This window comes from Euleptes europaea, chromosome 14 (genome assembly GCF_029931775.1).
Source record: "Euleptes europaea isolate rEulEur1 chromosome 14, rEulEur1.hap1, whole genome shotgun sequence".
Taxonomy (NCBI): Eukaryota; Metazoa; Chordata; class Lepidosauria; order Squamata; family Sphaerodactylidae; genus Euleptes; species Euleptes europaea.
The window spans coordinates 54,713,004-54,738,660 of NC_079325.1; positions in this window are offsets into that span (position 1 = coordinate 54,713,004).

Sequence of the window (25,657 nt, forward strand, 5' to 3'; positions counted from 1 at the left end):
ATGGGACATTCAGTCACCAATGCATTAGGATGTTAGAAGCCTGGAACCACTAGAAAGAAATAGAAGTGTAGCATAAGCATTAACATGATACATTAAGCAGTACCGAAATTGCATAATAGGATCCTACTTACAATACACTATACATGGCAGTATAGACCACAAGTACCAATCATTTATCCAAGTAAGTTTGTGAACCATTTTGTATTGTGCATAGGGTTGCCAACCTCCAGGTACTGGTACAAAAATAGACACTTCTGTGTATATAATAGTTAAACCAAAATTCACACAGAAAACAAATATTCCAAGCAATTTCAATTTCAATATAATTCCAATATTACCATCATAATGCAAAAGTCATATCAAAGCACAGGTCATAAATTACAAAGTCACATGTATTGTTCACAAGTAGGTGCATACAAACAGGTAAGATATCTTCCTTTCTGGGAACCTCTGAAATGGACTGAATATACTAGCCTGGTTAGGCAGAAGGATCAGTCTTCTACCCATGGGGAGTTTAAATTTGTGCTTATAAGATAAAAAAAGAAATACATACCAAGTGAAAAGATTAAGGTTGACTTCTGATGAATATATTATTGCTAAAGAAGAAGAAAAAATATTGTTAGAATTATTATATACATGGTGATGTGTTTACTTACCTATATTTATAACCAGGACTATACACTTACCTGTTTGTATGCACCTACTTGTGAACAATACATGTAACTTTGTAATTTATTACCTGTGCTTTGATATGATGTTTGCATTATGATGGTAATATTGGAATTATATTGAAATTGCTTGGAATATTTGTTTTCTGTGTGAATTTTGGTTTAACCTCCAGGTACTAGCTGGAGATCTCCCGCTATTACAACCGACCTGGAGAAAATGGCTGCTTTGGCCATTGGACTCTATGGCATGGAAGTCCCTCCCCTCTACAAACTCTCCTTCCTCAGGCTCCACCCCCAAAATCTCCCACTGGTGGTAAAGAGGGGCCTGGCAACCCTAATTGTGCAGCCTTATTACTTGAGCAGAAAAGCCCTCTTCAGTTTTGCATAGTTTGCTGGCAGGAGAGTGGGAGCTTTCCTGCCCTCCCTGGGCATGCCATTTCACAAGGCAGGAGCCACCACGGAGAAAGGACGGGCAATTGTTGATTTTGCCTCTGTGCAGGTTGGCCCCTGCAGAAGCCCCTGCAGACATGAGCAGAGTTGTCATGGTGGAGCATAGGGAGAGAGGCAGTCCCATAAATAAGAGGGGCCAAGGCCATGAAGGGCTTTGTATGTGATAGCCAATACCTTAAATTGAGCTCAGTAACAATTGGGCAACCAATGCAGCGTCTGCAGAATGGGAGTAATATTAGGGCTGCCAGGTCCCTCTTGGTCACCAGTGGGAGGTTTTTGGGGCGGAGCCTGAGGAGGGCGTGGTTTGGGGAGGGGAGGGACTTCAATGATAGAGTCCAATTGCCCAAGCAGCCATTTTCTCCAGGTGAACTGATCTCTATTGGCTGGAGATCAGTTGTAATAGCAGGAGATCTCCAGCTAGTACCTGGAGGTTGGCAACCCTAAGCAATATGCATGCTCCATCTAGCTCCTGCTAATAGTTGACCTGTGGCATTCTGGACCAGATGGAGTTTCCAAGATGATTTTGAAGAGAGACCAGCGTACAGTGCATTTCAGTAGTCTAGTCTTGATGTTACTGTGCCATGGATCCAGGTGGCCAGGTCAGGAGTATCAAAGCATGGGGCCGTCTTACAGGCTAGGCTGAGTTGGAAAAAAGCCTTTTTTTGCAGCTGCATTAACTTGCTTCTCCAGTAATAAAGCTGGATCCAGTAAGAACCCAAGGCTTTTAATAGAGTCAGCAAGGGTCAGTTGAACTCCATCGAAAGTGGGGAGAACAATATCCTTCAAGGCCTCTGCCTTCCCAACCGGCCTTATCTATGTCTTTTCAAGGTTTAGTTTCAATTTGATCACTTTTAGTCAGTTACTTCTCATGCTCTTTCTTTGGTATTGCAGAGGATCACACGTCATGGGACCTGGAAATACTGCAGCAGTGCGTCATGGGAAAATCTCATGCTAATATTGCTGCTTAGGAAAACTGTGAACCATGAGATTAGTTCTGGCATCTTAACTTGCTTGCCAGATGTGCTTTCGTCAGTTAAAGATTTACTTTTTAGATGCATGAAGTGAAAGGAGAAGCTGCTTGGTATATATAAAACAATAGGGTTGCCAGGTCCTTCTTTGCCACCTGCGGGAGAATTTTGGGGTGGAGCCTGAGGAGGGCGGGGTTTGGGAAGGGAGAGACTTCAATGCCATAGAGTCCAATGGCCAAAGCGTTCATTTTTTCCAGGTGAACTGATCTCTATCGGCTGGAGATCAACTGTAATATCAGGAGATCTCCAGCTAGTATCTGGAGGTTGGAAAAATCTAACAATAGTTTAGAACATGAGAACATATTTTGTTGGGAATGTTCAGGTCTGCATCAGAACCTGGTGGCTCCATTATACGCTGTTTTGCATTTTTGTCGTTTTCCTAACCTGTTCGTATTTTATTTGTATTGTCTATCTAATGTTTATTGTGCCCTCTGCCAAAACCCTCTAGATGGCATACATAGTTCCACATCCCATTATATTTTCATAAAACCCCAGTGTGGTAGGTCAGGTTGGGAGTAACAGACCGGCCCAGGGGCACCCAGAGAGTTTGATGGCTAACAGCTAAACTAGACAAGACGTTGAAAGGTCTGCCATTGAATCTCTGAGCTTTTTAAATGTTATTATCAGTCATCCAGGGGCCCAATTCTAACTAGGATTGAAGCATGTGGGGTGTGTGTGTGTGTGTGTGTGTGTGTGTGTGTGTGTGTGTGTGTGTGAGAGAGAGAGAGAGAGAGAGAGAGAGAGAGAGAGAGAGAGAGAGAGAGATTTCTCCCTTTCCATTTTCCCTGTTTGAAATGACCCTGGAGAGCCAGTTGTCCTGTTCACACGTTACAGTGAATACACGTACAATCCGAGTACAGTGCACACTTGAATTTTTAAACATATATTCATTGGGCAATTCCCACATTATGTTTGATGCATGTACAGCTCAACATGTGATTGAATCATAGAATCAATCCTACTGTGAGGAATGCAGCATCACAGGTCACTCCAGTTCAGTGAACACACACATGAACACATGAAGCTGCCTTCTACTGAATCAGACCCTCAGTCCATCAATGTCAGTGTTGTCTACTCAGACTGGCAGCGGCTCTCCAGGGTCTCAGGTAGAGGTCTTTCACATCACCTACTTGCCTCGTCCCTTTAACTGGAGATGCCAGGGATTGAACCTGGGACCTTCTGCATGCCAGGCAGATGCTCTTCCACTGAGCCACGGCCCCTCAGAGGTGAAGTGTGTCACGCTCTCTGCTATGATTCATGGTCCTTGATGGTAAGCCCTCAATTCCCAGGGATGTCACAAAAACCGTGGTCAGCCTTATCATAGAATCATAGAGTTGGAAAGGGCCACCAGGGTCACCTAGTCCAACACCCTGCACAATGCAGGAAATTCACAACTACCTCCCCCCACACCCCCAGTGACCCCCTACTCCATGCCCAGAAGACAGCTATGATCTGCCTAAAGTCATAGAATCAGCATTGTTGACAGATGGCCATCTAGCCTCTTCTTAAAAATGTCCAGGGAAGGAGAGCTCACCACCTCCTGAGGAAGCCTGTTCCACTGAGGAACTGCTCTGTTAGAAAATTCTGCACATTTATCCAGATTCTGGTACTGAGTTTCATTTGTAATGTGAATCCACTTATGTGCATTCATAATAACATGTGAACATCGCTACTATTTTCCCTGTTTGGCTCTGAGTGGGAAATAGAACCTGGAGCTCAGAGGTCCTAGCCTGGTGAGTTAACCCCAGCTTCACATTTGCCATTTTATTTATTTAGAGACCTTCTTGGTCCCCTTTCCAATGACTGAGTGCTCCAGGTAGTCTACAATACAATAAAATTGTAATATATCCAAAGCAAACCCAAATCACAGCAATGTTAAAATCTCAGGCATAAGAACCTGCACAGATCTCGGAAGTTAAATGGGGTCAACCCTGATTAGTACTTGGATGGGAGACCACCAAGGAAGTCCAGGGTCTCTATGCAGAGGCAGGCAATGGCAAACCACCTCTGAACATCTCTTGCCTCGAAAACCCTCTGGAGTCCCCATACGCCGGTTGTGACAGACGGCACTTTCCACCACCAAGTGCCAGATGCAATTCCAGAAGGAACAGATTCCAAAGTCTGGGGCAGCTGCCAAGAAGGCTTTTGTTGTGATCCCTGTCAACCGCACTTCTGAATCGGCAAATTCCCTCAACAAGGCTTCCTCAGATGATTTCGGCACCCAAACTGGTTGACCTGGATCTGCAGCTCTTAAGAACCATGGAATTGCTATTTCCTCAACACACCGCGTTTTACACTGCATTGTAAGATCCATGGTGTTCATAACATGGCCAGGAGATTATCTGGAAGCAACAGAGGTGAACAATTGCAACAGCGCAGATACTGTGAGAAAGATCATTGATAGAATACCATAAAAATGTCCCGATTCCTTTATGGATGAAGCGTGCAACAGATCTACCAATATTTCCAGGGCAATTTTCTTGGCAGCACAATGGGACAAAACAGATGTCGAGCATCTGTTCTTGTTCTCCAGCAGGTCTAATTGCAATGGTGGGGGGGCATTTAAATGGGGGAATGGTACGGTGCACATATTCCCCGTCCCCCTGCCTCTTTCCCAAACAAATTAGCAGACATGCACAATTGCTGTGAAGTAAAGGGGGGTAAATCACATCTGTTTTGGTCCTAATATATATGTTACAATGAATATTCAGTGTGTTAAAAGCCCAGATGAATTTTGCCCCCGAACACATTTGCAATCAACATTCACATAGATGAATTTCAGACGTTCCTAAAATGCTCCTGGGTTTGCTAAAAGACACCAATCTCCTTTTTCTCCTGCCCTCCTTCCAGGAAGCTCAGACCAGCATACATAGATACTCCCTCCTCTGTTTTATCTTTACAACAACCTTGTGAGGTAGTTTAAGCTGACTGGCCAAAAATGAGCTTTATGGCTAAGTGGTAGGGTTGCCAGGTCCCTCTTCGCCACCAGCAGGAGGTTTTTGGGTGGAGCCTGAGAAGGGTGGGGTTTAGGGAGGGACTTCAATGCCACAGGTGGCCCTTTTCAGTTGCCAAGGCGGCCATTTTCTCCAGGTGCACTGATCTCTATCAGCTGGAGATCAGTTGTAATAGCAAGAGATCTCTAGCTAGTACCTGGAGGTTGGCAACCCTACTAAGTGGGAATTTGACCCATAATCTCCCCAGACAATAACCCCACATACTCCAACTGTTACACCAGTCTGGCTTCTGAATGTTAAAATTTGTGCTAAGATCGTGGTGGAGTCCCCGTCTTTGGAGGTCTTTAAGCAGAGGCTGGATGGCCATCTGTCGGGAGTGCTTTGATTGTGGGATCCTGCATGGCAGGGGGTTGGACTCGATGGCCCTTGTGGTCTCTTCCAACCTTGTGTGATTTTGTGATTTTTGATCTATATATTATGGCAAACATCAGAAACTTGGCAAATGTTGACATTTACCAGTAATTTTTAAGATTGTAGGAAGACCAGTGGGAAAGACTTAGAGATGTTTGAGTCATGAGTTTTCCCTCTGACATTTAAGTTTGTGGTATGAAAATTTCCTTTACCAGTCAATTATGCTTGTGAAGAACTCATGTGACATTTGCCACTGTCTCCTTACCATTTTTTCTGGGCCCCTCAGCATTTTCAGAATTTCCAGTAAATGTTAATTTTCACCACGTTTCTAACGCATTTCTGCAATTGCTCCAGACATCCCTCTTTAAAAGGAACAGTCTCTACTTTCAGGCCCCTGTTCATGATAAATCTCTGCCTCTATTTCATGTCTATTCTTTGCCTTTTAGAGAAGCTTTATCCAAATTTTGTTTGTCTGAATTGGTAGAGTTGTTATTTTCCAGGGCTCATCTCCCTCCACAAGTCTCTGGCAGTCTATGGTCTTTAATGCATGGGTTGGATCTCCCTGGTAGGACCTGGGTTCATTGCACATTAATGTAACCCGATTTGGGGAAAACTGTATGCATTGGCTTGAATAATCAGGGACGAAACTGTGTGCTAATCGAGCCATGAATACAGAAAAGCAATCTCCCAAACTCAAATCAAGTCCCACCCCATTAAATGCTGCTCGGTAATTGGCTTACTTCACAGTGCTTACCTTGAGAGATTTCCTTCCCCCCAAAGCCAGCTGCCACATAAAAAAGCATTTTAAGAACAAAAAACGGAGCAATCTGAAAGGGGGGGGGAGAAATCCAAGCCTCGTTTTTAAAAAGCCTTTCTTTTGCTCAGAAAGAGCTCCAAGGTAGCAGGAAGCACTTGAATCCCTGCCTCTTTACACACTGCTTTGTGATTGGCTGTGAGAGAAGCCAATCTTCTGTGTTTCCCCCTAATGCAGTATGCACACTCTGTGACTCCGGAATGAGCCAGGATGAACGGTTTAATTCGGGCCAGAAGAGGAATGGGAAAAGCCAGGTTCATTTTGCGTCGAAACAATATTGAGCTTCCGAGAAATGAGATAGCGTGCATACTGAAAAATTTGATCCTGGCTGAAACAGGGATTAAAGGAGGTTAAAGCGACCATGCATAAATGACCTATGAGTTGGATGGTGGATGCAGCTTAAACCTGGTGCACATGCGTATAAAGGCCTGTGCATAGTGCAGCCAGCTATTGGTTGGGAAATATCTGGTAATTTGGAGAGTACAGCCTGGGGAGGGTGGGGTTTGGGGAAGGGAGGAACCTCAGCAGGCTATAATACCATAGAGTCTACCCTCCAAAGCAGCCATTTTCTCCAGAGCAACTGATCTTGGTTCTCTGGAGATCAATCGTAATAATGGGAGATCTGCAGGTGCCACCTGGGGGTTGGCAACCCTACATGTGCATGAACTCAGTCTGCCATTTCACTTTCTCCAGGAGGTTGATTTGGATTTGCCAGTAATGTACTATTGAACAATTTTATTTCTGTAGTATATTTTTGACCCCCCCCCCTTAAACAAACCACATCTTAGCTTAATTCAGACTATTCCAGAGCAGATGAATACAGCCAGGCAGCTTGTAACAATAAAGGAGGCACTGAATGGTGTAGTGAAGTTTGCTCCACGGAGCACTTGGTGTTCCCGAAATATCTTCTAGTGCTCCATGAAATGACTGGAAAGAAAAATACTACCGTCGTTCAGTTTAGTATATAGGTGCTAGGTGAAAATTGGTGCTCCATGACGAATTTCTCTCCTGAAAAGTGCTCCATGACTCAAAAAGTTTGGGAACCACTGGTATAGTGGTTAAGAGTGGTGGTTTGGAGCAGTGGACTCTGATATGGAGAATCAGGTTTGATTCCCCACTCCTCCACATGAGCGGCAGATGCTAATCTAGTGAACTGAATTTGTTTCCCCACTCCTATACATGAAGCTAGTTGGGTGACCTTGGGCTAGTCACATTCTCTCAGCCCCACCTACCTCACAGGGTGTCTGTTGTGGGGAGGGGAAGGGAAGGTGATTATAAGCCGGTATGGTTCATTCTTAAGTGATGGAGAAAGTTGGCATATAAAAACCAACTCTTCATTTTCTTCTTCTGGATCCCCCCCCCCCCCCGGTAGCTCCTTCTTTACCTCTTTGATGTTATCTTCACAACAGCCCTGTGATGTAGGTTAGGCTGAGACATAGTGACTAGCCCAAGGTCATCCAATGAGCTTCATGGATGAGTGAGAATTTGAACGTGAGTCTCTCCAGTCGTAGTCCTCTCTGACTTCTATAGCACACAGTCTGTCAGCCTGGGCAGAGGCTGGGAATGCAGCAGAACAAATGCACTGCTCAGGAAAGGCTGGGCTATGAGCATTTATACACAGCCTGGCCAGTCTCCATACTTCCTGCCAATCACAGCAGACAATATTGCACCTCTCTCTTTTCTGTGCAACAGTACCTACAGAAGTATGTAACTCAGCAACTGGACATCTCCTGCGATCCAGCCCCTGAGAATTGAGAGTGGGGGGAGGCTGGGGGCCACAGGATGATGCTTAGTGGCAAAGACAGTGGACCCTGGCACTGCCTGTTGATTTGTTTAAGGAACTGAGAGGCTGACCATGTGAAGCTTCCCAATACTGAGTCAGACCACTGATCAATCTAGCTCAGTATTCTCTGCTCTGACTGGCAGCTGCTCATTGGTGGCTCAGTTATAGATGGGATTAAAAAGTGATTTGACATATTCAAGGAGGAGAGGTCCATCAATGGCTACTAATGATGATGACTAAAGGGAACCACATCTGGAGGAAGTCAAGCTCTGAATACTAGGAGCCAATATCAGGGGAAGGCCTTGGCCTCTATTCACTCTTCACTGTCCAGGGCAAAAGGATGGACTCAGTGTGAAGCAGGATGCTGGACTACACCGACCTCCAGTCTGATCCAGCAGAGCTATTCTGATGTTCTCCAAGGTCTCTCATATGGAGATCTTTCCAAGTCCAGCTAGATAAAAAACCCTCAATTGGATTTAATTTGGATGTGTAAAACTGGCTCATCCTATCACCTATGTTCATTTTGCCCTATGGGGGGACCCTCCTGGCTTGAGTCCCTGGTTCCCCAGCACTACTTGGCAAGTCAGCAGAGGGAAACAGGGGGAGGCAATTCAACGTCGCACCAACAGACAATGGCCATGTATGCATGGGTAGTTTGCATCACAAGCACCATCAGACTAACTTGGAGCTTTGTGAAAATTATGCATGATTTCCTGACCTGTAGAAGTCACTTTGTGCTCCCCTTGCATTTCCCCTGGATTTTTAGGATGCTGTTTTTCCACAACTTTAAAGTGTGCCTTGATCCCAATTCGACCACTAATCCTGTGCATAGGCTTGCTTTGGGTTTGTCTCCCCACCCCACCCATTCTCGCTTCTCCCTTTCCCTTGTCTTTCCTCCTCATCCAACTCCTCCCCTCTGAAGCCTTTTTTGTGTGTGCGAGTGCAGGAGGCTGAAATAGTCACAGAAACCATGTATGAGGCTGCTTATTTCATCAGTTTCACAGCGAATGTTAGTCAGTTTCAGACCTTGGCAGGATCAAACAGGATCTCCTTATTCACATCCTCTCATAGGCATGAAAGCCTTTTTTTGTTTTGTTTGCATGTGCAAGACTACCAACTGAGATAGCCAGAAACAAATTGGTTGGGGGGAGGGGGAGGACCCTTCTCTGCTTTGGCTGTAAAATGGCCACAGTTCAGATCAAATGAAAGAATCCTGCTGGTGGGGATTGGTGACATATTTCAAAAAAAATACACCACAGCCAACTACAAAGCAGTGATTTCACTGGGGAGGGACTCACATGGTTCAGAAGCTCTGCATTTTTGCCAGGAGTGCATAATTGATAACAACGTACTCCTGGCATTTCTTCGGGGCAAAAAGTCCCTGTGCTTAGTGTTTGGAGAATTTGATTGCAAATACTGTGCAGTTAGAGAGCAGCAGATCCAGAGGAAACAGCCCATGCATAAAAGGCCAATGTTACTTCCGAAGCAAAACCAGAAGTGACGTCATCGCATTAGGGTGAGATTTGGGTGAAACCTAGAGCATCGCCCTGACACAATGATGGCACTTTTGCTTTTGTGCCTGTTCATCCAAAGAGTTTTGGGTGAATCCTAGAGTATCACCCCAATGCAATGATGACACTTCCAGTTTTGTGCTGATTTAACCATAGAGTTTTGGGTGAATCCTACAGCATTGGCTCAATGTGATGACAGCACTTCTGGTTTTGCACCGGAAGTGACTTTGTGTGTTGGTACAACATTTTTTAAAAAACCTTATCCTCCTCCCTCCCCACCCACTGCTGCGCTGCCAGCTAAGGACGGCAACCCTAATACTGAATCAGACCACTGGTCTATCTTGCTTAGTATACTCTGACAGGCAACAGATTTTTGGGGCTTTAGACATGGAAGGGTCTTTCCTAACACCTGCAGCATGAGAAAGCCTGGAGAGGGAGTGAAATCCTGAAGAACAGCAACTCACTCGAGCAACTCCCACCAAAGAAAGGTTAGCAAGGCAACTCTGAGAGTCAAAACTAGGAAAAGAATAAGGAAAGCAATTCACTCGGGGTAGAGGGTGGAAAATAAAGACTGTCCTAATAAATGGGGAATTGGCCCACATGCTAATTAAGCATACATAATCATAGAATAATAGAAGCAGAATTGGAAGGGACCACCAAGGTCATCTAGTCCAACCCCCTGCACAATGCAGGAAATTCACAACTACCTCCCCCCCATCCCCCCAGTGACCCCTACTCCATGCCCAGAAGATGGCCAAGATGCCCTCCCTCTCATGATCTGCCTAAGGTCATAGAATCAGCATTGCTGACAGATGGCCATCTAGCCTCTGCTTAAAAACCCCCCAGGGAAGGAGAGCTCACCACCTCCTGAGGAAGCTGTTGCACTGAGGAACCGCTCTATGGAACAGGCTTCCTCGGGAGGTGGTATGCTCGGGAGGCATATGTTGATTAAGCATATATAACAGCTCCTGCTCTCCATATTAAGACTGTCACTATAGGCCGGGTCTTTTCTGTTTAGAAAAAAACAAGCGGAAGACCCACAAGAACATGCAGGGAGCATCTCATTTTACCCTCCCACACCTTCTCCCTGTTCCCTGCTTCCTTTCGCCTTCCCGCCCACTAGCCAACTTTTATTTATCCGTTCCCCGCCCCCATCTTCAGCTTTCTCCTCTTCTCTCCCTGCGGCAGCCTCTACCCAGGAAAACTGTGGCCTAGCTGTGCGGTGCCAACTGCCAGACTGGACCTAGTTGCAGTGGGGAACATGCAGTGACTTGCAGGGGACCTAATTTTCCTCTATATTCCCTTCCCCACCCCGTTTCCTCTTTCCCTCCTCCTGGCAACCCCCATATTCTCACTTTGCCCTGCTTCCTTCCACCAACCAACCTAACTGCCTTACATCTTCAGCTACATTTATTATTTATTTGCTTAATTTATACCCCACCTTTCTCCAGGATGTGGACCCAAAGTTGCTTACAACATTCTCCTCCTCCATTTTATCCTCACAACAACCCTGTGAGGTAGGCTGAGAATGCATAACTGGTAGGATTGCCAGCTCCAGGTTGGGAAACCACTGGAGAATATGGGAGAGGAGCCTGAGGGCAGACTTCGGGGAAGGGAGGAACTTCAAAGGGGTATAATGCCGTAGAGTCCACCTTCCAAAGCAGCCATTTTCTCCAGGTGAACTGATCTCTGTTGCCTGGAGATTAGTCATAATCCCAGGAGATCTCTAGTCACCACCTGGAGGTTGGCAACCCTAGTAATCGGCCCAAAGTCACCCAATCAGCTTCCATAGTAGAGTGATTGCTCTTCCAGACCCTACTCTGAAGCCCCATCCTCTACACCACACTGGCTTTCATGGGGTGGCTACTGATGAACAGCAGCAAGCGGCCAGTCCTGGATGAGTCATGCAGGCCACATGGCAGCAAGTGGTCTGGTGGTTTCTGCCAGGCCTGGCTCTGTCGGAGGCCAAAACAGCCCTGAAATGGGCCTGGCTCCACCACCACCACCCCGCCTTTTTCTGACAGAAACCAGGGACTGAAGGCTAGCAATACTGTTGTGGTTGCCTAGCAAAGGCCACTGAGGGCATTTTACTTAAAGCTACAGGTGCTGCTTCTACCATTTGGGGGTTTAACCCCCACCCAGTGTCTTTGTCTGTTTTAAAGATTCAGATATTTCTACAAACCTGCCCCCCACCCCAAGGTTTGTAGACAAATCTTAGTCTCTGGATTTAAGTATCCACATATTTGGCCAATTTGAGAATTAGTTATATTGCTTACACGCGCAACCCTTTTTGCTGTAAAAAGGGCCAGGTTAGTGACCACAGGACTTTAGAGGCCCTATTCAAAACCTGCAACACTTAAACAGGTAACGTGAATTGAAAGGGGAAGGGAAGGGAATAATAAAGTCAAACTGGGAGTGTGAAGCAAAACAGTGAGAATAACAATTATATTAACCAGTCCCAAAGTCAGTGGGGAAAAGGCTCTTAAGTCTCCAAATGTTTTTTTTCGAAATCCTCACAGAGCTGCCTATATTTAAGGAAGCACTGAACAGTGGTACGCCGCGGGTAACCCAGGGATTCAAGCGTGACCGCGAACACGCGGAACACACGCAAGCATTCCTCTTTGGGGCGATCCAGTATTTTTTTTTTTATAATAATTTTATTGGTTTTTATAATACAAATTTTCCATGATATTAAACAACAATAAAAGCAATATGAAATTCAAAATTCTAACTCTATGTTGTTATAGTTTCTTGAATTCATAACAAAAAAAAACAAATTAGAGGAAAATTTATGACTTCCCCATCACCTCTCTCCGCCTCTTAATAAAATATTCATCCCATCGTAATTGGTCTGATCTTAACTATCATAAATTCATTTAACTTTCATAAAACATCTTCTATTAATATAAATGATTATAACTCTTAATATTAATTGTGTCCTCTAGATCAGATTAATAAGTATTCTTCCATTTCCCCCAGTTTTAATTCATATTCACAATATTTCATCCAATCCTCCCATTCCCCTAAAAATCGAACATTGTCTTTTTCATTTAAAATGGCTGTAAGTTTTGCCATTTCCACCAATTCAAACATTTTCCCAATCCAGTCTTTTTTCTCGGGAATTTCTGCCCCCTTCCATTTTGCTGCATAAAGCAGTCTCGCAGCTGTTGTAGCATAGATCAAAAAAGTTCTTTGTATTAGCAAGTCGTCAGGTATCATACTTAATAGCATCATTTCTGGTGTTTTGGGTATATTTTTTTGTACTATTAGTCTCAGTTCATTGTATATCATATCCCAAAAATCTTTAGCTTTATCACAAGTCCACCACATATGGTAAAAGGAACCAATTTCCTTATTACATTTCCAACGGGGCGATCCAGTATTTTGAATGCCAGCTCACACACTTCAATGAAGCGTAAAAGGTGCCTCAGCTCCGCTTTGCTCCACCGTCGTTGCTCCATCCCGTCCGGTGTTCGGCTCCTCGCGCATGCGTGGCTACTTATGTGTCTAAGAGGGGGGCTGGGCTGCTTCAGAGCTCACCATGATTCATCCAGTCAGCAAAGTCCCCCGCGACCCTCAGGACCAAAGACGCCCCTCTTCTGCCAGCTGGCGTTCTCTGCATCCCCCGGCTCCCTTCTCCTCCGTAGAGTCTTCTTAAATTCCCCGCAACATCAGGAGGACGATCCTCAGCTTCTCCTCCAGCTGAGCCTCCCTCTTGCCAGGTGTGAGCTCCAGGCTGGGAGCGCAGCTGGGGCCAAGGTTGACTAGCTCAGGGTGGGGGATCAAATATATCTCTCCACCAAAAACCTACGGTCTCTGCGTCCCTCTAAAAAACTGAATAAAAAAATGCATTAGCCCTTTCCCTGTCACCCAAGTAATTAATAAAGTCACAGTAAAGCTACAACTCCCCCCAAAATTAAAAATAGTCCATCCAGTTTTCCATGTCAGCTTATTAAAACAATACGTGCCCACGTCCCAGTGGCATCCAAAAAAACCCCCAAAAGTTCCCGAAATGGTGGGAGGGCAAAAGTACTATAAAGTTTCCAAAATCCTTAATTCCCGCGTTCATAGGGGAGGCTTAAAATACCTAGTCCGGTAAAAGCATTTCAGTCCCGCCCGTGACGAATGGGTTAAACATCGTCACATCTCCGCCCCTCGCTGAAATGCCTGTGTTATAATATTAATTGCGAATCGATATAACACAGTGGGAGGGTGATAGTTCAAAGCAGTTGTTTATTGAGCCCAATATACATACCGGGTGAAACTGCCCTAACGCGCAGGACAGTCTTCACACTCAAACAAAGGATTGCAACCCCAATTATAACTTCTGGTTAGGGATGTTCCAGTTACGTCGACTCACTAGACGTTGGTTGTCTGCCTTACTTTAATTAACATAGTATATAGAGATTGGTCTTTAAGCTGTCTTTAAGCAAGCACTTGGTCTTGTTTTTTTTTTTTTAATTTCATTTATATTTTGAGGGATACAAAAAGGAAAAAAGGGAAAAGGTAAATCATTCAATATATAAAAACAACATTACAATTTCCATTAGAAAGCTCAGTCGTAAACAACCAAAATATCAGTCAAGTACCGTACTGTGATTCACATTTCTAATACTGAAGCTAAGACACTGTTTTTCTTTACTGGGGAAAGCCTGTGCCAGGCAATGTTGGCCTCTTATAGTTATGGATGCCAACGTTCCCAAAGTTTCCATGGGTGGGTAGAATATATCTGCCTGATGCTATGCTCTGTTTTTGAGCATAGCACCTCATGATCCTATGAATGTTTATACATATGAAAGGATATATGTTTTCCCATAAATGAAGTTTATAGGCACTTCATCGCCTGCTACAATTCCATGCTACGTATCCAAAGAAGCCCGCCCCAGCGGCTGACGTGGGGAGGAGGGGCAGAATGTGAAGCTCCAGGCTGGGAGCACAGCTGGAGTCAAGGTCGACTAGCTCAGCAGTTTGTGATGATGGCCTGCGCTGTAATCTATCATGGTACCTAACGGTGCCTTTTTTGATGTACAACGGCGCCCTTCTGACGTATACGTTTTCAACCTGCCCGCTTTTCCCCACTTGAGTCCTCACCCCTGTTCCTGTAAGTTGCTGCCTGTCACCTTATGCGTCCCAAATAGACGGCTTCTTAAACCACTCTGTTTGGATGTTCTGTTGTTTGAAATTTGACAGGTGGACTCAGACCTTACAGGTGGACTCAGACCCCAAAGCCTCTCTTTCCCAGCCTCCCCTGCAGTCACCCCGTAATCAGCACCTCCCTCCAGAGGGCGCTGTTTCCCGGCTAGCGATTAACTTTGCAAGTGAAACAAGGCAATACACTTTTCAACGTCAACGCAACTTTTTACAAGGTTTACACACGCCCCTACCTGTTACCTTTCTTCATGTATTTACACTCGTTTCCCCATGCTCCCTGCAGCCACACAGCAGCTGCAAGAGCGCTTGTAAAAAAACAAAAGGAGACCCAAAACAAATTGAACAGCACTGCAGAGAGAGGAAGGCCCCTGCATCCCCCCCCCAGCTGTTTTTGCGTGAAAACTTTGCAGGTGGTATTTCATCAGTTTTGCAGCTCCACGTGGAGCAGCAAAATTGACAAAATAACTCCCCCCAGCGTGGTTTTCATACCAAAAAAAATTGCTTGGGGGAGGCAGGCACCTTTCTTCTCCCCGAGTGCTGTTCCGAGTTCATTTGGGCTCTCTTGCTTTTCTTTTTCACAAGCAGTTCCCCGCAGCTGCTGTGTGGCTGCAGCGAGCATGGGAAAACGTGTAAACAAGTGAAGAAAGGTAACGGGTAGTTGATCCCTAAGTGTAGGATATGATGGTGGTTTATAGCATTATGTACAATGTGGAGAAATTGAAGAAAGAGAAATTTGCCTCCCTGCCAGTGTGGTGTAGTGGTTAAGAGCAGTGGACTCTAATCTGGAGAACCAGGTTTGATTCCCCACTCCCCCATATGAAGCCTGCTGGGTGATCTTGGGCCAGTCACAGTTCTCTCTGGAGTCTCTCAGCCCCACCTACCTCACAAGGTGCCTTTTGTGGGGAGGGAAAGGGAAGGTGATTGTAAGCCATTTTGAGACTCCTTAAGGTAGAGAAAATCAGGATATAAAAATCAACTCTTCTTCTTCTTTCCCATTACGCTAGAATGCATGGAGCAGAAGGGCATTTGATTCAGGACTGGCCAAAGGAAGTTATTTTTACATGCAAGACCTAACTTAATTCACAGTGGGTCGCCGTGTTAGTCTGTTTGCAGTAGTCAAAAAGGGCAAGAGTCCAGTAGCACCTTAAAGACTAACAAAAATATTTTCTGGTAGGGTATGAGCTTTCATGAGCCACAGCTCACTTCTTCAGATACTAACTTGTGGAACTCATGGCCACAAGGTGCAGTGATAGCGCTAGTTTGGATGGCTTTACAAGAGGTTAAGAATAAAACCATCACTGGCTATTAGCCAGGATGGCTGGCTGGAGCCTGAGATAGTGGCTTTGGCATCTGTATCTACTGAGTGTGCCTTCTGGGGCATCTGTCTACCACTCTAGGAAAAGAGATGGACTTTTGTTCCAATCCAGCCGAGCTCTTCTTGTGCAATTCTTGTGTTTAATATACTGTAATAAGTTATCATTTCCCTGGTGGTAACACAGGCATTTTTATAGTTCCTGCTCACAGATCTCTGTTTTGACTTTCAATCCTGGCAATACAGTTTTGTGGTTCTTGTAGATTAACTTTTCTGCTCTGGAAACTCATCACTTGATGTTAGGGTTGCCAGCTCTGCGTTGGGAATAAGGTTGCCAACCTTCAGGTACTAGCTGGAGATTTCCTGCTATTACAACTGATCTCCAGCTGATAGCAATGGCCGCTTTGGCATTGGACTGTGTGGCATTGAAGCCCCTCCCCTCCCCAAACCCCACCTTCCTCAGGCTGCACCCCAAAAATATCCAGGTATTTTCCAACCCAGAGCTGGCAACCCGAGATGGGAAATACTTGGAGATTTTGGGGAGTGTAGCCTGAGGAGGGCAAGATTTGGGGGGGGGGAGGGACTTCAGTGGGGTATAATGCCATACAATCCACTTTCTAAAGCAGCCATTTTCTCCAGGTGAACTGATCTCTTTTGCATGGAGATCAGTTGTAATCCCAGGAGATCTCCAGCCACCGCCTGAAGGTTGGCAACCCTACTTGATGGTCTGCTCAGGAAGAGAGGCCGGGAAGAAGGATGGTGGAATTGCGTGATCAGCAAGCATGGAATCATTGCTCACTAGCTGCGCATGACAGCCTGCAGAAATGAATTCAAAAGGGACGGCCAATTTCAACACCCCCAAACAAAGCAAGTTGTGAAAAAAACAAAGCGCACCACCCAAGCAAAAATGGGACACTGTTTCTGGAGACATTGGCAGGTTGAGATCCAGCGCCGAGTCTCTTTTGTTTGAACATCTGCTCGCTTGGGTGGGACAATTTATGGCAATGATATTGTTGGCAGGGGAAAGCCAAAAAAAGAAAAGAAAAAAAGAAAGTATGTTAAAAATATGAAAACCAAAATTCCAGACAGTTTATTGAAGAGCCTTGGAAGTGGTTCATGTTGGAAAAAAATGAAAGAGGTACCAAGGTCTACAACTGCTTGGCAAACAATTCCTTTGAATCCAGTATGTGTGTGTGTGTGGGGGGGAGGAATGTGCTATTTGATCTGTTAAGGAAAGATAATTCTACATGCTCCACACTTTCCCCAATGGTGAGAAGTTCAGAGACAGCAGTTGCCTGAACTTGGTTCCCTTTGGAGGAGAAAGCACAGAGGACTTATGTCATTTTGGAATATTCCCATTCTTTACAAATATACACCCAGAGGCAAAAAACAGCTGATCCCAGGTCTCGCATCCGATCCCTACATAGTGGGAGAACCTACACTAGGGCTGGGCGCATTTGTAGGATTTCCAAGGCCCTCTTCACCACCGGCAGGAGGTTTTTGGGGTGGAGCTTGAGGAGGGTGGGGTTTGGAGAGGGGAGGGACTTCAATGCCATGCAGTCCAGTGGCCAAAGAGGCTATCTTCTCCAAGTGAACTGATCTCTATCAGCTGGAGATCAGTTGTAATAGCAGGAGATCTCCAGCTAGTATTTGGAGGTTGGCAACCCTTCACATTTGTCTGTTTTGTAGATTCATTTATATTTGATATTAGTGGTTTTTGGGCCTTCACTTTCTGCCACCAGTCGGGTTAGATTTGTTTGGATAGTGTGGGCCTGCTCTGCCGCTTTCATTTGCAATATTTATTGTGTGCCGTGCATGCCACTTACGGTATGTTCCTAGCACATATTTATTGACACACAAAGATTTCAAAAAAGACATACATTTTATGAAGGCAATTTGGTGCAGGAAACTGCAAGGATAAAGAGTCACAAACTGGGGTCACACTAGGGAGAAACAAAAATCAAAAGGTGGACAGGCTGCCAACTTCTAGGTAGGGCCTGGAGTTCTCCTGGAATTACAGTTGATACCAGAGATCAGGTCCCCTAGAAAAAAAAGGGCTGCTTTGGAGGGTGGACTTAGGGTTACCAGGTCCCCTGATGCCACCAGCAGGAGCTTCATTGGGTCGGGGCTGGGGAGGGATCTCCAGCCGACAGAGATACGTTCTCCCGGAGAAAATGGTCGCTTTGGCAATTGGGCTCTATGGCATTGAAGTCCCTCCCCTCCCCAAACCCTGCCCTCCTCGGGCACCACCCCCAGATCTCCATGTATTTCCCAACCCAGAACTGGCAACCCTATGGTCAGGAAAGGCATGCAAAATCAAAAGGAAGCCCCGAAGCAGTTGGCGGGGTGACCGTGGGGAAACCTCCCTGCATAAAAGGCCAAACTCAGCCTAGATTGCATTCAGCTGCTGATCTTCCCAACTTCCTTCCTTGGCAGCAGTGCCTCTGACTACACCCACCCTAAGTACCTGCAAGCAGAGAGAAAAAACTAAGCCCAGACGGTTTTCAGCTGCAGCTAGCAAGATGTTCCACCTTCCTCCCCTGCCAAAAGCAAAAAAGCGGGCATTAATCACTCCCAAAGTGTATCAAGAAATAAACTAGTTCAAGGTTCCAATAAGCCCCAAGGTACCTACTCACCGAGGAGGCTTCCCACCCTAGCTCTGCATGATTTACCGTTCTGTCCATGCCTTCTTCTCATGAGCCTCTGCTCTGAGTATATCTAACCATTGAACTCAACTTTATTTTTAACTGAAACTATGGTGGAATCCATGGATTGCTGGGTATTGAGGTGCTCAGCATAGGTTTGAATTTAATGGTTCACTTCTGCTGAGTGAAGGATCTTCTATTGGAGGAAGACTTTTTCTATTAGACAATGAACCAGGGGCAGATTCCTCACTTAAAGGAAGAGAACGGTTGGCTGTAAGTCATAAACTGGGGCTCTGGGACATGCTGGGGGAATACTTACAAAACGTTGCAAAATTCATTTGCTAAAATTATATTATGAAAAATAGAACCTTTCCTTCTCTGATTTCTCTTTTGATGCATTTGGCCAGTGTGTGTGTGTGAAGTGCCGTCAAGTCGCTTCCGACCCATGGCAACCCTATGAATCAATGTCCTCTGAAATGTCCTGTCTTTGACAGCCTTGCTCAGGTCTTGCAAATTGAGGGCTGTACTTTTTCACAAAAAATTGGCCAGTACTTCTTCACAAAAGACATCCTCAACTTGTGGAACTCACTGTCACTGGATAAAGTGATGGCTATTTGATGGCTTTAAAAGGAGATTAGACACATCCAGTGGCGTAGCGTGGGTTGTCAGCACCCGGGGCAAGGCAAGTAATTTGCGCCCCCTAACCCGTGGATTTTAGCACTCGAGTCTCTTCCACTAGATTAGTTAAAGAAACCCTTACCCCCTAAGCACATGTATTGTTTGTTATGAAAATACTGATGTAATTAAAGTAAAATGCATCTAAATACAAGTTTATTTTCAAACACTTTATTGAGTGCGAACATGCATTACACATTCTCCACATTTTCAGCAGGTCTATGAATACAAATCTACAAATGTAGTAACCTAGCATGGGCCATGCTATTATATGTCGTCTCACAACCATCGTAAACGACAACAAATATCAAGACTAGCAAGAATGGGCTAACATTTATAAATATTCTAAGAAGATATTTAAAGAATAGATAACCTTCTTTGGTGTTTGAAGTTATGAGATAATGGGTTAGCCAAGAATGTGGACCCTTATCAAGTGGGATTGTTCGCTATTGTTAGGAGATGATTTTAAAATCCTGTAAATACGGGAAGCTGTATTGACCAAGCTCTTCTTCTCAGAAGGGGCTTCTTGCCTGTGACCTATTTACTTTGGGGGGTAAGAAACTTTTATGGACTCATGTAATTGCTCTCCTTTAATTATCTATGTAACTATGATGGGAGGATGGTGTAATGCTTTGTGGATTTAGTCTATGTTAAGAATGCAATATTTATGCTTTAATTAAAAAAGGCTTAGGAAGGACACAGATTTTCTAATAATATTTACTTGCGTCCTGTTCCCAGAATGAACCTATAGCATTACTGAGGTGCACTTTAGGCTAGTGTGTGTGTGTGTGAGAGAGAGATGTTTTTTACAACCTGCTTTTCTCAACCTTAAGAAGTCTCAAAGTGGGTTATAATCACAGTCCCTTCCTTTCCCCACTACAGACACCTTGTGAGGTAGGTGGGGCTTGAGAGAGTTCGGAGAGAACTGGGACTAGCCCAAGGTCACCCAGCAGGCTTCATGTGGAGGAGTGGGGAAACCAACCTAGTTCACCAGAGTAGGGTCCACCGCTCATGTGGAGGAGCAGGGGATCAAACCCGTTTCTCCAGATTTAGAGTCCACTGTTCTCAGCCACTACACCACGCTGGGGGAAGGAGGCAGCCACAGGCAGCATTCCTCTCCCCCACCATTCCCATTCAAAGGTCCTGAATGCAACAGCGCGCCACTGGAGCCAGCTTGCAGCTTCGGGGACCCCTCCAATGTGATTTTCCCCCTTCTAGCTTAGCAGCCAGGCAGCTGGGGCCACTGGCTACCTCCGATCACTCACCCACCCAAGCAGGCGGAAGGCCGGTTGGTGTTGGCAAGGGTCTGAGGCGGAGGATTAGCAGAGGGGTCTACACCTCCTCAAGGGCCCCGATCCTAAAACTGAGATTCTGAAAATCCTGGCTAGGCTATACCATGGGAAAATACGCAGCCAGAGGCGGAAATGTACCAAAAGGGGAGTTGAGGAGGGCAATCATTCTGGGAGCTTTTAAGGGTGGCTGGGAGGGAGACAGCCAGGTCTCTCCCCTTATGGGACGCTGTCCAGCAGGAATTCCTCTTCCACTTTCCCCACTGCAAGAGCACAGGACACCGTACAGAGATTTGCCCGTCTCCGTCTACATGCAAGGGAGAGACCGAAGGGCATTACCAGCTTCAAGCAAATGTGGCCTCGAGGCTGAGAGAGGGGAAAGCCAGGCCAAAGGGACGGACCACTCTGCTCCGAAAAGTAAAAACCCAGGTGGGATCAGGGGGACGGGCATGGGCCCATTTCCCACAGTGCAGCCCGCGACCCTCCACAAGATGGAGCCAGTGGGCCAAAGAGAAGATTCTGTCTTGCAAAGCAAAAAACCGGTCAGGAGCAAGCGAAGACTGGGACGCTCTCCCTAGATCTTCATTATTACTGTTAGTCACTGTTGAACCAACCAAACTTACCTGCAGGGCGGCTTCTACTCAGTTCCCCACGTCTCCTCGAGTCCTCCCGCCTCCTGCTCGGCAGCTCAGCCAATTGCATGCTGGTTCTCTCCCGCGCTCAGCGCTGCGCTGGGTGGCTGCTTCACTGTCCCTCCCCCAGATAGTCCCTCCCTCGCTCTCTCCGCACCGCACCGCACGCCTGGCACGCACCCCCCCCTCCACAGTGGGCGGCGACCCGGCGGCTCGGATCGGATTCGCACAGCCCTCACTGCAGTGAGAGAGAGTGAGTGAGTGAGCCAGGCAGGGGCAGAGAGCTGCGAGTGCGAGTGCGCCCCCCCAGATGTTGCGCCCGGTGCGGCCGGCCCCCCCTGCACCCCCCACGCTACGCCACTGGACACATCCGTCCATGGGTATGAGCTAGGAAGGCCAAATAGAGCCTCCATGTTAAGAGACAGTGTACCTCTGAATACCAGATGAGGGGAATGACAGGAGGCTTTAGCCTCTGAGCCTCACTTGTTCGCTTTCTGGGGGCATCTGGGGAAACCAGGATGCTGGATTAGATGGACCGCTGGTCTGATCCAAGGGTTCCCCATATCTTCTTATGCCAAACACCATCTTTCTCTGTAACCATTTAGTCTAAAATCCAGGTTTTGCTCTTTAAAAACTACACCAGGTTTTCCCAGTGGCCTTTGTGATTTCAGACATGCACATAAATCCTGAGCCGGCAGCTTTGGTAATAAAACAAGGATAGCCGAGCTGAAGCTCACAAATCAAATGTAAATGGTTATAAAGAATGATAAGGGGCATTGTGTTTATCACTGCGCATTAACTGGCAGCTGAGCCAGCAGAGAAGCAGGAGCATGGGGGGTGCGGGGAGGGGATGCATTTAGTCCCGCTCCGGTCTGGAGTCAGCCCTACTATTCAGTAGGGTGAGGTGATGGATCATCTCAGGAGGCAGATTCTGGGGTTGACCTGTTGTCAGTCATTTCATTATTGAGATATTCACCACCAATGCAGGAGTGGGGATAGCGTCTGGATTTCGGATCTCAAAATGTCTTGGAGATGGGCCTGGTGCACCACACAAAGAACCCGTAGTAGAGGCCTGTTTGTATTTTGTGCATGGATGCCGGTCCTCACCAAAGTTCCCCCCCCACACACAAAAACCATAGAGTTTTGGGTGAGTCCTAGAACGTCCCACAATGTGATGATGTCACTTCAGTTATGCACCCGGAAGGGACGCCAAGACATCGCAGGATGCTGTCCCCCTAGGGTTGCCAACCTCCAGGTACTAGCTGGAGATCTTCTGCTGTTACAACTGATCTCCAGCCAATAGAGATCAGTTCCCCTGAAGAAAACGGCCACTTTGGCCACTGGACTCTATGGCATTGAAGGCCCTCCCCAAACCCCACCCTCCTCAGGCTCCACCCCAAAAATCTCCAGGTATTTCCCAACTTGGAGTGGCAACCCTATGTCCCCCCCAATGTTCCCCACACGGCCCCAGTTGAGCGGCCGCAGGGGATGGAGTTTAAGGGCTGCCCTAGAGTCAGAGGCTCACTCCTAAACCTAAACCTAAGCCTCACTCTTACAGCCTGCCATATGCATAGACCCTGGAACAAGGGGAGGAGGGAAGGGGTTCCCAGGTGAAGTCTTGAATTCTCCCAGAATTGTAACTGATTTCCGGACTCCAATTGCAGCTTTGGAGGGTGGTTCTTATCTATGGCATCTCATCCCTACTGAGCTCTTTCCTGAACCCAAACTCTGCACTCCCTGGCTCTGCCCCCAAATCACTAAAAATTTCCCAACTCAGTTGGCAGCTAGAGTTGCCAGGTCCCTCTTTGCCATAGGTCTTTGGGGCGAAGCCTGAGGAGGGTGGGGTTTGGGGAGGGGAGGGACTTCAATGCCGTAGAGTTCAATGGCCAAAACGGCCATTTTCTCCAGGGGAACTGCATTGGCTGGAGATCAGTTGTAATAGCAGGAGATCGTCAGCTAGTACCTGGAGGTTGGCAACCCTATTGGCAACTCTGGAGAGGTGGAACTCAGGCCCCTAAGACTCAGATGGGGGGGAGCTGAGACCCACCCAGGGATGATCAAGCAAACCGCACACACAAAAGACTGCCATCCCAACCTGTTACATTTTTTTCAAATCCAATGACTTCAGTACACTTAGAGGAGTGGAGCTCTGTCTAGGATATGGATGCCAACCTCCAGGTCAGGCCTGGAGATCACTCACAGTTACAACAGAGACAACAGAGATCAGCTCCCCTGGAGAAAAGGGTCTTTGGAGGGTGGACAGTATGGAATTATATCCTGCTGAGGGCCCTCCCCTCTCCAAGCCTAGGGTTTCCAACCTCCAGGTACTAGCTGATAATCTCCTGCTATTACAACTGATCTCCAGCTGATATAGAGATCAGTTCACCTGGAGAAAATGGCTGCTTTGGCAATTGGACTCTATGGCCTTGAAGTCCCTCCCCTCCCCAAACCCTGCCCTCCTCAGGCTCCGCCCAGACGTCTCCCTTTGGGTGGCGAAGAGGGACCTGGCAACCCTCTCCAAGCCCCACCTTCCCCATGCTCCACCCCAAATTTATTTTTAGAAAATTCAGCACTGGGTCTGTCTTGCTTGTCCAGATGATCAAGGACAGGCTCAGAAATAAGAAGGGCCCCCCACTCTTGGAGCACCTCTTTAAGGTTGCCAACCTCCAGGATATCTCCCAGAATTATAACTGATCTCCAGACTACAGAGATCAATTCCCCTGGAGAAAATAGCTGCTTTGGAGGGTGGACTCTGTGGCATTACACCCGGCGGAGGTATCGCCCCCAAACTCGGGCCCCCTCCACAGCTCCACAACTCATATCTCCAGGGGTTTTGAAGGCTGGAGCGGGACCTGATGAAAACCCAAACCTTTGCTAATGCCTTAAAAGTGCTCTCTGATCCCTAGGAGGGTGTGGGTGGCAGGCAGTGAAGTCACCCGCCTCGCCCGGGGACGTGCCAGCAAGATTCTCTTTCTGTTGCATAATTTGTGGCTCCCCCCCACCCGGTCCCCTCCAAGGGAGGTGGATGATAATACATCTTGGCATTTTTAGAGCAGGGGCTATGTATATTTCCTCCAGAAAAAAACACTGTATTATTCACCCCTTCCCTCTTTCTTTCTGTCTGTCTGTCTTTCTCCCTCTTTCTTTCTTTCTTTCCCTCTCTCTCTTTCTGTCTTTCCTTCTCTTTCTGTCTGTTTTTCCTTCTCTTTCTGTCTGTCTGTCTGTCTCCCTCTCTTTCTTTCTGTCTGTCTCCCTCTCTTTCTTTCTGTCTGTCTGTCTCCCTCTCTTTCTTTCTGTCTGTCTCCCTCTCTTTCTTTCTGTCTGTCTGTCTCCCTCTCTTTCTTTCTGTCTGTCTGTCTCCCTCTCTTTCTTTCTGTCTGTCTGTCTCCCTCTCTTTCTTTCTGTCTGTCTCCCTCTCTTTCTTTCTGTCTGTCTGTCTCCCTCTCTCTCTTTCTGTCTGTCTGTCTCCCTCTCTCTCTGTCTGTCTGTCTTTCCTTCTCTCTCTCTCTTTCTGTCTGTCTGTCTCCCTCTCTTTCTTTCTGTCTGTCTGTCTCCCTCTCTCTCTGTCTGTCTGTCTGTCTGTCTTTCCTTCTCTCTCTCTCTTTCTGTCTGTCTGTCTGTCTCCCTCTCTTTCTTTCTTTCTGTCTGTCTGTCTCCCTCTCTCTCTTTCTGTCTGTCTGTGTCTTTCCTTCTGTCTCCCTCTCCTTCTGTCTGTCTGTCTCCCTCCCTCTCTTTCTTTCTGTCTCTGTCTCCCTCTCTTTCTTTCTGTCTGTCTGTCTTTCCTTCTCTCTCTCTTTTTCTGTCTGTCTGTCTGTCTCCCTCTCTTTCTTTCTGTCTGTCTTTCCTTCTCTCTCTCTCTTTCTGTCTGTCTGTCTCCCTCTCTTTCTGTCTGTCTGTCTTTCCTTCTCTCTCTCTCTTTCTGTCTGTCTGTCTCCCTTTCTTTCTTTCTTTCTGTCTGTCTGTCTCCCTCTCTTTCTGTCTGTCTGTCTGTCTGTCTCCCTCTTTCTTTCTGTCTGTCTTTCCTTCTCTCTCTCTCTTTCTGTCTGTCTGTCTCCCTCTCTTTCTTTCTGTCTGTCTTTCCTTCTCTCTCTCTCTTTCTGTCTGTCTGTCTCCCTCTCTTTCTGTCTGTCTGTCTTTCCTTCTCTCTCTCTCTTTCTGTCTGTCTGTCTCCCTTTCTTTCTTTCTTTCTTTCTGTCTGTCTGTCTCCCTCTCTTTCTGTCTGTCTGTCTGTCTGTCTGTCTGTCTGTCTCCCTCTTTCTTTCTGTCTGTCTTTCCTTCTCTCTCTCTCTTTCTGTCTGTCTGTCTGTCTCCCTCTTTCTTTCTGTCTGTCTTTC